At 48.4% G+C, this 11,447-nt stretch overlaps 1 protein-coding gene and 1 long non-coding RNA gene across 2 annotated transcripts in view; one reads left to right on the top strand and one right to left on the bottom strand.

The window, feature by feature from the left end:
* Positions 1-11,447, top strand: part of ABCA13 (ATP binding cassette subfamily A member 13) — a 375,209-nt gene that overhangs the window by 49,273 nt on the left and 314,489 nt on the right. The gene's annotated exons all lie outside the window — the stretch shown is intronic.
* On the bottom strand, positions 1,585-11,278 carry LOC109300251. The gene is made up of 3 exons (XR_002098172.1): positions 11,268-11,278; positions 5,133-5,143; positions 1,585-2,386 (listed from the first exon to the last, which is right to left on the bottom strand). It is a non-coding gene; the product is annotated as an uncharacterized LOC109300251 (long non-coding RNA).

Raw genomic sequence — 11,447 nt, 5'->3', positions numbered from 1 at the left:
TTACATAGTGGGGGAATATTAGTAGCACATTTAATAATTCTCCCTTCCTCTTGAGCTATGAGGGCACGTTATTTTCCTTTTTGGGCATCTTCAAAAAAACCTTTAATGGAGGCCGCTACTTCACCCCATCTCTTTAGCTGGGGCGTATCTACATCTTTAACCCAGGATTTTGGAAGACTTAGGTTAATGGTGACACTTTCTAATTGGGTTTTCGGCCACATTAAGGTGGTTTCCTGGTCGTGGACATATAGGGTAGCTGATTCCCCTTGGAAATCTTGAGGCTCTGCACAACAGCTGGTGCAGGAGGTCCAAAATGTGCTGTTAGGATGATATAAGCAGCCAGGACCTTCCCAGCAAACTCGGGCTAGGGTAATATAGGGAGTTGCTGGTAGGGGTGTTATGCAAACCATGTTGGGGAGACTATCAGGCCACCCTCTCCATAAAGTTCCCAAGCCTATTAGAATGTCATTTGCGGGGTACACCAGGGATTGAGCCAAATACTTGGGACCTGCAGGGGTTACAGTTTCCCAAATGGGATGATGCAAGTCCCAGTCCCACATGCACCCACCTCCTAGTCCTGTTGTTAAGAGATGGGCGGTCAGCCATGTGCCATTTGCTACCCCATATACAACAAAAAAGCATTTTGTCTTGCTGCACCCCTCCCAGCAGGTGCTCCATGTGTCTCGGTAAACTAACTGCTGGGCTAAAGCTGGGGGTAATCCATGGTGCTCAAAACCAGCAGGCCATTCTTTGTGTCTGAGATCACTCATTACCTGGGAAAAATGAAGGTTAAGTGAAAGCTGCACTTGGGCACAAGCAGTGCTCCAGGTTTGATTAGCATCAGTTTTGAAGGCTGCATGCATCAAAAGGTGACTTATTTGTGCTGGTTTTTGGCCAATGGTTGCCACTAACTCATCAGTGTATTCTAAGGCCACGTTATTAATCATACCTCCCTTAGTGAGAAAACCTATGGCTCACCATATATCCATGATTCCTTGGGTGTTTTTCTGGGATTTATCTATGTTCCAAACTCCCATGGCTGAGTTGAGCCCATTCCACACATGGTCTAGGGTATCCCTCTTTTTCCAGGCGATTTGAGGCTGGTCTGCAGGTTGGAAAACAGTTGGTCAGGCCCAGCGCAGCGTATTTTCTGCCAACTGAGGACCAGCAGAGCAGTTAGGAAATGGTGTTCTGACAAACCATTTCTTGGGGTTAAATGTGATACGGGCATTGAACAAGGAGGCATTAAGGAGGACTGGAGCCCTGGTTTGGGACCTCCATGTTAGATAAGCGAGGTAGTGGATACACCTGTGGTGGCTCCTTTTGGATTAACAAGGTACATCCCTGCTTAATGCAAAAAATGGCTAGGGGTTCTCCTGTTTGGGTGTTTAACCATCTTCCTCCTTCCTTTTGGGATTGGTAAATCTCCCAATCGGGTTGGTCAAAGGAGCGCATTCGGTCAGGTGTGTCCCCATCTGTATACTTAAATGCACACTGCCCAGGTACGACTATGGCTTTGGTATCTTGCAGAAATGATTGTGGCACAGTGCCCCCCAAGGGCTCAGCCAGTTGTTCTGGGTTGACCAGGGTGGTGCCCTGCAGATTTTCCCAGACTGTTGGCGATATTCCGCTATTGTGTATTCAGTTCCGTGAGCGAGCCCCCCTTCATCCATATGGCGGAACTACAAAATACCTGGAACGTGGGATGTGTTGGCCTCCCATTCCGTGGACCAGCACTTGACAGCATAAGAGCCATTTTTAAACCACCAGAGTACCTTGCTGTACCTGGAGGACTGGTGTATTTGGTGAGATGTACACCATTGTGCCAAAGTGTCATCAGGCAGGGGAACTGCTGGAGCTATCGTCTCCTGTGGAGGTGGGGTTGGAGATTTTGGTCGCCTCCTTGGGCTCCGGGTGGTTGTAGAATTTTGAGCTGCAGGTGGGGTTGCAGCAGTGGTCACATCAGGACCCAGGGTGGGCAGCACACCTGCAGGCAGAATATAACAGCACCAGGGCCATTGGAAGAAACCACAACAATCTCCCCCTGTATCATACTTGTTTTTCCTGATCTTGGCATATGGGAGGAAACCGAGCAACCACCCTGTCCCACAGTAACATTGACAGATTCCTCCTTGCCAGTCCACAATCCACCGTCAGCGACTGAAAAGCCAGTTTAGCATTTCTTCAATTGTGGCTGGGTGTTCCCAGTATCCCAGCGTGTCTGAGGCTTTGGCAGTGGGTGCTATCTAGGGCTTGGGAGCATGTGAATGCCCCCCCATAATCAAACAGTAGCAAATGACCAACAGTCCCATCATAATGGCATTCCACCCCTTCATTGTTAGGTGAGGGTGGTGGCATTGCCCTGGAGCAGGGTGATGATTCCAGGCTGCCTCGGGACCACTATGGCTGTGCCTGCGGATGGACCCAATCTGCAGGAACAAGAAAAATGGTATCTGGCTCCCATTAGATGGATCCAAACTTGACACCCATCATGAGTTATGTATGTCCTGTGCCATTAGCACCCCTTCCAATTTGTCCCCCTTGCGGATGCTTAACTACTACCTGGTCTCCTGCCTGGAGTGTCCCCCAACCAAACCTTGGCCGTTCCACTGCTGACATGAGGTCCACCCTGACCAAAGACTTGCTGCATGGGGCTTCCTCTGGGGTGGGGCTGATTGTTGGCCAGTTGACTGAGTGACTCAGGTGCAAGTCCCAGTCCTTGAGGGCCGGGCCAGCAGCCAACTGCAAGTTGCACTTTAGGATACCATTGGCCCGTTCTACTAGCCCATTAGATTGCGGGTGATAGGGAATGCGATAGGTCCACAACACATGATGTCTTGCGACCCCTTCATAGACAAGATGATTACAAAAATGTGAACCGTTGTCACTTTGCAGCTCTATGGGAGGAGGGTAGATGGCTAGCAGGTCTCCTAGTGCTGCACAGGTGTCCCGCCCAGTGGCCTTGGCATAGGCCCGGGCAAACATCATTCCGGTGACTGCTTCTATGATTACAAACACATACTGTCGCTTTCTGGGAGTGCAGGGAAGCAGGCTTATAAAGTCACATTGCCAAACTTTCCATATTACCTTTCCATTGTGCAGCAACAAAGGGATAGTCGAGGCAGGGGTTAGTCAAGCTTTGACCTCCTGGCTGGTGAAGCAGGAGTTGACTAATTCCTGCGCTTCCCTTTTAGTTAAGTGAATGCCCCAGGTGGCAGCCAGGCGAGCAGTGCCATCACAGCCAGGGTGCCCATGCTGCCAATGCAGCCATTCTGCGGCTAGAACTCCAGAGGTCTGCCAGAGGGAGGGGCCGGGCACCTTCTCTGGGGGTGGCTGAGCCTCTGCTTCAGCAACAAGGGCTTCTGTGTTGCCTCTGGCTATCTCATCCACTTGCCTGTTCCACTTTGCCTCAGGGCCCTCAGCCTTTCTCATCCCATGTGGTGCACTAACATGCCATATGTATAAGGGAAGGTCTCCCTGTGCCATTTCCCACAAAGCTTCCCACTTTTCACGGCTTCAGGTGTCTCTTCCCCACCTTTTGAAGTTTTCCATCTTCCACAGGGGTAGCCACTTGGTGCAACCCCTCTACTACCATCCATGAATCGCAGTAAATATAAATGGGCCTTGTAGGGAGTCCTGATCCCTCTACCAGTTCATACTCAGCCATGTTGACTACAGCGGCTAGCTCAGCATATTGTGCACTTTGGCCATCTCCCCCCAGGGTGAGTTGCTTACCATCTCGGATTCATATGGCAGCTCCCCTCCAGGTATGACCTTTGGCTGAGCCGTTGGTAAACCAGACCTCTATGTCTTCTGATGTTTCCGTGTTGAGTGAAAAGGGCGGTGCTTCCTTTGCTTGTCCAGGCTGGCTGTGTCTGGGTATACATTAATTGTGCTCTCTGTGACCTTTTCTACTAATGTTGGATGTCCCTTTGGGGTTACCCACTGAGCTTGACTGAAGGTATAATATACCCATTTTTGCACTGTGGTTTCTTGGGCTCGCCCCCCTGGTGGGAGGTGTCTGTCTGACAATGCCATTCCTAGGATGGGCACCGGAGTGGTTATGACAGTGGGAAGCTCCCCTCTCAGGGCCTCTGTGGCTGCTAAAGCTGTGGCTGCTGCACACAGCATTTGTTTTAGCAGGGTGTATCGGGCTTCAGCCCCTTTCCAGCCTAGGCTCCAAAACCCAAGGGGTTTTCCCTCTGTCTCAGCTGTGTCCCTTTGCGACAAGCTCCAGTGGGGTCCCCCTTTGGACACGTTTACATGAAGCCAGAGCTCCCCTCAAGGGCCCGCATAGCATGTTGGTGCTCGGGGCCCCATTCCCACTGTGTTTTTTTCTTGCATAGATTATACAGAGGCCGGGCCAACATGCTAAACTTGGGGACATGCAGGTGCCAGAAGTTAAGTGCACCCAGCTGGGCCTGCAGCTCTTTTACATTGTTGGGGGCAGGAGTATCTACCAGACTCTGCAGCTCTTTGGCCGGTATGGTGGGTCCACCTTGCTGCCATTGGATTCCCAGGAATTCACACTGGGGCCCGACTTCTTAGATCTTTTTGCTGGACAGCATGAACCTAAACGCCTGCACTTTCTCCTTTTTGGACTCAAAAGCAGAAATGGTTAATTCCCGGCCTTGACCTCGCACCATGACATCATTGATGTCTTGCCACACATGTACTTCTAGATGACTCAGTTGGACTTTATGGACTACTGCAGCTAGCACTCCGTGGGCCAGGGTGGGGCTGTACACCCAGCCCTGGGGTAGGACTGTTTAGGTGTACTGCTGTCCCAGCCATGTGAAGGCAAACAAAGGCCAGTGATTTTCATGGATGGGGGTAGCAAAGAACATGTTTTTAATGTCCACAGATCCCATTCACTGGGGGTCATAGCACCTAATGCTTTCCGTCAGTGCCGGCATGGATGGGACCGTGGCTGTCAGATGGTCGGTGTTGGCATTCAAAGCCCTAAAATCAACAGTCAATCGCCAATCCCCATTTGGTTTATGTACCTGCCACACCGGGTTTTTGTATGGAGAATGAGTTTGAATGACGGTTCTATCCTCCAGCTGCCAATTGATGATGTCCTGGATGGGTTGTGTCACTTTGCGGGGTATGCAGTGTTGAGGTCGATGTACCCACTTCATGGCTGGCAGGGCGAGCCGGGTCACAAAACATGGGGCTACCGCTGTTATCACACCTTCCTGCTTGATTTCCTGGGCTGTGGCACAGCCAAACTGCCAGGTTTCCTGTTTAAGAATAAACTGCTGCCCTTGCAACACATTTAGTCCCAGTAGGTTCAGCCCTCCCCAGAGCATTACAGCAGCTGCTGTTATTACGGAGCCGTTAGGCAAGGTGAATGTGGGTTGGACCAAATGTCCTGGTCGTCTGGCACCTCCAACTCCTAGTACCTGGTAGGGGGTTCTCTGTGCCCCTTTCCATTCTGCACAGTCCAAAATGCATAGCTGGGCACCAGTGTCTATTAGCATATTAATTGACTTTTTTCCTTCCATTTAGACAAATCTTTATAGGAACTTGAATTAAGGGGCCAATATTATTCTGTGTTACCGGTTCCCGATCCTCTACTGCCCCCATGATGGCCCCTTGCTCGAGGGGGTTGTGTTGGCTGAGTCTCCTACTGCTGGAGGTGCGGGGGGTGCTGAGGGCTCTATATTCTTCCCTTTCCCATCCTCGCAGTGTTTGGCCCGTACCCCTTGCAGAACTGGGGTGGGCAGCCCATCAATTTGCTCTTTATTGAACCCTGCTGCCAGTAACTCCCTCCACATCTGTGCCCGCAGAGGTTTACATCTTCCATTCCCCACTTTCCTAGACTTGGGGGGCCCTGCCGGGTCGTCTTTCTTGGGGGCCACTGCCATGGCCTTGGCAGTTTTTATTGGTTTGGGAAGCCCCAGCTTCTGCAAGGTGGACAGAAGCTGTACCAACCGCCAGATCACATTTCTTACTGGGTGATTTACTAATCTTGTTGTAAGGCCAGCAGAGCTGAAGTACATTCCATTGGTGCTTGCCGGCAGAGCTTCCTCCACATGACTTCCGTCACTAATTCTTCATCTAGAGTGTGCCTCCAGTTTCCTGCTCGAATGATTTCAGTTAATGCTAGTTGATAAAGACAGCAGATAGCTTCCTCTAAGTTAGCCCATGCCCATGGGGGAGGGTTAAACTCTTGTTCCACGTTACCGTAACCCATGGCAACCGCCTGCATCGCAGCAGAAAACAGAGTAATATTCTGGTCCTGCCCAACCCACTGACCCAACATGCTGCCATCAGTCCTACCTGGTGCAGTGGGACTGGAGGACCAGGAGGGCAATGGCAACCCCTGCAGTGGTGTCATGGAGCCTCTGGTTGTCATGGCTGGTGGTAGCAACTGTGTGGTGGTGGGGGCCCTGGGAGTGCCTGGGGGTGGCCATTGTCCAGGTGGTTGCTGTGGATCAGGGAGCTGAGTGGACCAAGGTGACCATGAGCCAGGTGCTGGTGATGGCATGAGGACAGCCACAGTGGCCACGAGGATCAGGGGACTATGTTCTTGGGTGCCTGGGCCAAGGGCTGGGGCAGCCATGGCTCAGAAAAGCAGAGCTGATGTGCTGGCTGTGTCCCTGCCACGCTGCTTTCCTCATCATAGGAAGTGTCTGTCCAGAGGTCACAGTGTGGAGCTCTGTTTTAAAGATGAGTGCCAAGTGTTGGCAGCTACGTCTAGCTCCAACATGGCTGACAAATGCTGGCATCTGTGTGCCTGGAGCTTCCCCTGGTGGCCACAGGAGGACATGGCAGTAGTGGAGGGAACTGGTACTAACGTTAGTGCCAGTTGTCTGCACATGTAGACACTTGCCAAAAATCAGTTACTGCACATTAGGTTAATGCACAGTAACTTTAATCACAATTAATTGCACATGTAGAGGTGACTTTGAGAATAAAATTTATTCATGGCCAGGACTTATTTATTTGTGTGCTAACCATACTTTTTAGTTCTAATAGTTCATCTGTCTCCCTGTTATATCTGTGTTTATAGACAGGAATTGTAGCCCCTCTCCGCTTGTCTAACTTAGGAAAGTGAAAGCCAGGTTTCCTCTCATAAGCTTCTTGTTAGATAGGCTCTCTATTTCCCTGATGTTTTTTCTTTGACAAAAATGATCTGTCTGCATTGTTCTAGATAAGGTCTCAGTGTCCTGTATAATGCCATGTATGCTACCTTATTTCTCCCCAAAATACTCAATGAAACATTGCTCTTACTTTGTTATGGCTGCATTACGTTGGTGGTACAGACTTCATTATAGGATTTTTAATATACCTTGGTCTTTCTCCTCCTATATCAATTACTATTGATAAGTCTCTTGCTAGAGAAATCCATGGTCTTGAAGTGCAATCTTCCACTTTTTGCTATTATCCTGTTTCTGCTAATCCTGTCCTGAAGTCAGGTATTCATTTAGTTTTGGAGCCATACTTAGAGTATCTTTAATTTCCAGCCATCTTCACCACACTTCCCTTTCCTTGTTTGTCTTATTTATGAGGGTAGAGAGCCTTTTATTCTTTGTCTTAATATAAATTGTAAAGTCTAAAGCATCTTGACTTTTGGTAATTCTTACTTTATCCCTAGACTTTGACTCCCAAGGATTTCTTTGCTTTTCAATCTCTGTTTCTCATGGGAGACTTTCTATTTATGTCAAATATCCTTTTTGAGGTGGCTATTCAACTCATAAGGCCCTTCCTTCCACACTTTTACTACATGGTTGGGATGGGTATTCTAGATAGATTTTTGGATCTTCCCCTTAAAATTCTAAGTCGTCATCATATCTAAACCCTTGAGCTAGTTGATTTCACTACCTGGTTCCCTTATTTCTCAGTTTGGCCTTTTGAAATCTAGAAACCTTAGGTACAGATCTATGTTTCTATTTAAATTAAACTAAGTCAACTTCTGATCACTCAGTCTAAGGTAATTTACTATGGCCAGCTATTTTTCATTGTCCTTATTGCTTACCAATAATAAGCCAAGACTAGAATATGCTCTGTGTCATGGGGCGGGGTCCTAGGAGGGGCCGTGATCTCTGCTAGCGCCCCCTACCGTGCCCAGTTGGTGTCAATGCACCCTCACCATCTCGCCCGCCACGTCTTTGATGTAAGTAGTGTTAAAGGAGGCTGCCTTTTTGTCCTCTTTGACATGGTACCCCTGATGTATCCAAGCCTGTGCTCTGTCTTAGATGACTCCGTGCACTAGAGCCTTAAGGGCTACACGTGGCTCCAACCATCCCTATACCACGCCCCAAACCTTGCAGATGTACCGGACGTTGTCTTGTCAGTTCTCCCCTTGGCACCCTCACGTAATGGCCTGCACCCTCACGGACACTCCCTGGCTTGTCTCAATCGCCTGCGCCCTCACAGATGCGCACTGGGGCCTTATCCACGACCGTGCCCGCACTGGGGCCTTATCTGCGACCGTGCCCGCACTGGGGCTCCTTGCAATTGGGACTCAGGTGGCTGTAGCTGTGCCTGGCCCCGAATCCCCTCCTTGGGTCTTGCAGCGAGTGCCCTCTGGGGCTTCTCACAATTGGGGCTCAGGTGGCCATAGCTGTGCCTGGCCCCTGAATCCCCTCCTCAGGCCTAAAAGTTCCTGTGGGGCTCAGGCAGCCTCGGCCTTACCTGGACCCCAATCCTCTGTGCCCCTTCTCAGGGCTGGGGTCCGTGCACCCCTGAATGTTGTGCCTTCTCTGGCACTGGCGTCCCCACACTACCGTGGAGCCCCTATGAGGTCTCCTTCAGCCCCTATTAGCCTCACCTGGTCCTCCCGTGTAACAACAAACAACAAAAGCAATAACGCAAGCCAATCGGCTATAACTCAAAACTAAGCCTCCTGGCTAAAACGTAAACTCTAAGCCACCTGGCTAATCATCATTCAAATCCCTACCAGGGCTTTCTCCACCCGGTATCCTCGAACTGAAGCTGCTCAGGCCATCAGGCTTGTCTACGCTGCATACTCCAGCAGAGCTCCTTCTTCCTTGGCTGCTAGCAGGGAACTGCCTCCCTGGCCTCAGCGTGGATCATTTATATAGGTCAGGCCCTGCCCCCTTCCGGTCAGCTGACCAAACTGCGGTTGCCCCAGCAACAGGCACCTATACCTCTTTAAAGGCACAGGGCACCAAAGTGCCCTGCGACATACCTCCCCCCTTAAGTTCAAGATTCACTAGGAGCAGGGTACTGAAGTGCCCTGCGATACTCTGGTTAGGTCATCACTATTAGGTGAAGTCTCTCAGCTGAATCATTCAGGAATAACTGGCCTGGCCTCAACCTTTATTAGAAACACCTTATTAGGCATGTTATTGTGAAGATTTAAATTTCAGACTGTTTTGATTGGGCTCACAGGGGTTCCCTTCTCTTGACTGCTGGGGAGTTGTTCTGTTTCTGCTCCTTGATTAGATGAGTCCAATCCTCAGAATCAGGTTTCTAACTCAAGTAGCCATGACTAAGAATTCGGGATTGATTTTTCTTGAATATTCTGCAGTATATAAAATTCACTCTTTTGATGAGCACTCCTATCATCAAATTCATTTGAATTCTATGGTTCATAGGGTTATTTTAGAGCTAGGTATAATTTATTTGCTATAATATTCACTGGAAGTGAAGACAGAAAATCGGGTGCCTGGGGCAGTGAACACTGTTTTTAAATAATACTCCACTGCACTGCATCAAGATTACTAAAAAACAGATTGCTCTCTTTTATGAAATGCATCAATCAATATGAACCATTTCTAACGGCACGGCTTTCAAACTGACCACACCTTATCACAGTCAGGGCAGCTAGGATCTGGAACCAACTTCCAAGGGAAGTGTTGCTCGCTCCTACCCTGGGGGTCTTCAAAAGGAGGCTAGATAATCCCCTGGCTGGGATCGTTTGACTCCAGTTTTCTTTCTTTCCTGCCCATGGCAGGGGGTCAGACTTGATGATCTGCTCAGGTCCCTTCCAACCCTACCAACTATGAAACTATGAAATTTAAAGCATAGTTCTACTTTGAAAAATGGTTTTGTTTAAAATAAACAAAAAACCCCATCATGTTTCTTATTTGTTGTGATCCACTTATTTCAGTATCAAACGCATACAGTTTATTGAATGATTCTCTCCCTGCCCTACAAGTTCCAGTCGTGCGATCTCAAATTGAGATCTGAAAGTGTAATTCTGTTATTTCTGACACATGCATCTGCCACAGGAATAAATATCAAGCCAGCCAAAAGTGTCTGGGACCTGAAGGAAACAGTATATTTATAGTGGTGTAATTTTTAGGTTGGTGTTGTATACTGATGGGATATTTTGTATACATTGGAGCAGACAGATTCTCAGTTTTCCCAGGGTACCTGCATGCAATAGGTGGCTATGACAATGCCTTGCTACTTGGCAGGAGAGTTCATAATAACCTGTATTGAGTAAATGTCTATCCAAGGGATAAGTTGCAAGCACTTTAACTTACACCACTGTAGTTTCACTGCCGTTTCCCATGGGATAATGCACCAGATGCAAGTAAAGTACACTGACATAAAGGTGTATGTCTTGTCTCTGCTCCTTGCTTACCCAGCATAAAGGTTGATTACAATGATGTAAATGTCCAGGCTCTGTGTTACTCATTTGTTGTACAGTTGTCCTCTATTTATGTCCTCAGGTTCAACCATGCAATCTCACTGAAGGCTATACAGTTGAACAGTTGTAAGTGAACAATTAATTTGAACACTGGGGGTTCTGTCATTAATACTTGGTTAACAGTACACTTGATGGTGCACAAACCATAAAAGCAGTCAGTTGTTCTTAAATAGTAGTGTCAGCTCTGAAGAAGTGGCTGAAATCTTCCTATGACTTCTGTTTAACTGAAGGTACCAATATGACTCAAACTATATACAGAGGGGCACATGGCAGAGTGGTGAAGGTATCTTACTGCAACTCTGGAGGTGTGAGTTCAAGTCCTGATCTGTACTTATGCCAAAGGTTGCCCCCATGTGATCAAGATGTACATGTACCTGGTCATTTGGGCTGGGAGTCAAAGGTGGCCAGGTGTGACACTGGCCATGTCATTTACTCATGTGCCATTGCCTACAGAAATTGGAGTACCTTATCTACACCAGCTCAGTGGGCTTTTAGGCTCTAATGGACCCTTGACCTTGATCACGGTATCATAGAAAAGAAGGGCTAGAAGGGACTTCAAGCAGTCAAGGCAGGCAAACCACTCTATACAAATGCTTGTCTCACATATTCCTAATAACCTGTCATAACTATAAGGCACATTGGCACAAAAACACCAAGAACATCCTAACCTTTCACAAGTAAAGCAATAGTTACAGATAAAAAAGACTGGACGAGTTTAAACATAAGGGTCTAACTGATGCAACTCAAGGACAGTATTAAGACTGTGCCCAGTAAACAAGAGAACCTTAGGGCCAGAAATCAATTAAGCCAAATTAGC

This window comes from Gavialis gangeticus, unplaced genomic scaffold (genome assembly GCF_001723915.1).
Source record: "Gavialis gangeticus isolate Ggan-Ray unplaced genomic scaffold, GavGan_comp1, whole genome shotgun sequence".
NCBI classification, from domain to species: domain Eukaryota; kingdom Metazoa; phylum Chordata; order Crocodylia; family Gavialidae; genus Gavialis; species Gavialis gangeticus.
The sequence above is the reverse complement of the archived record's forward strand: the minus strand, read 5'-3'. Positions and strand labels throughout refer to the sequence as shown.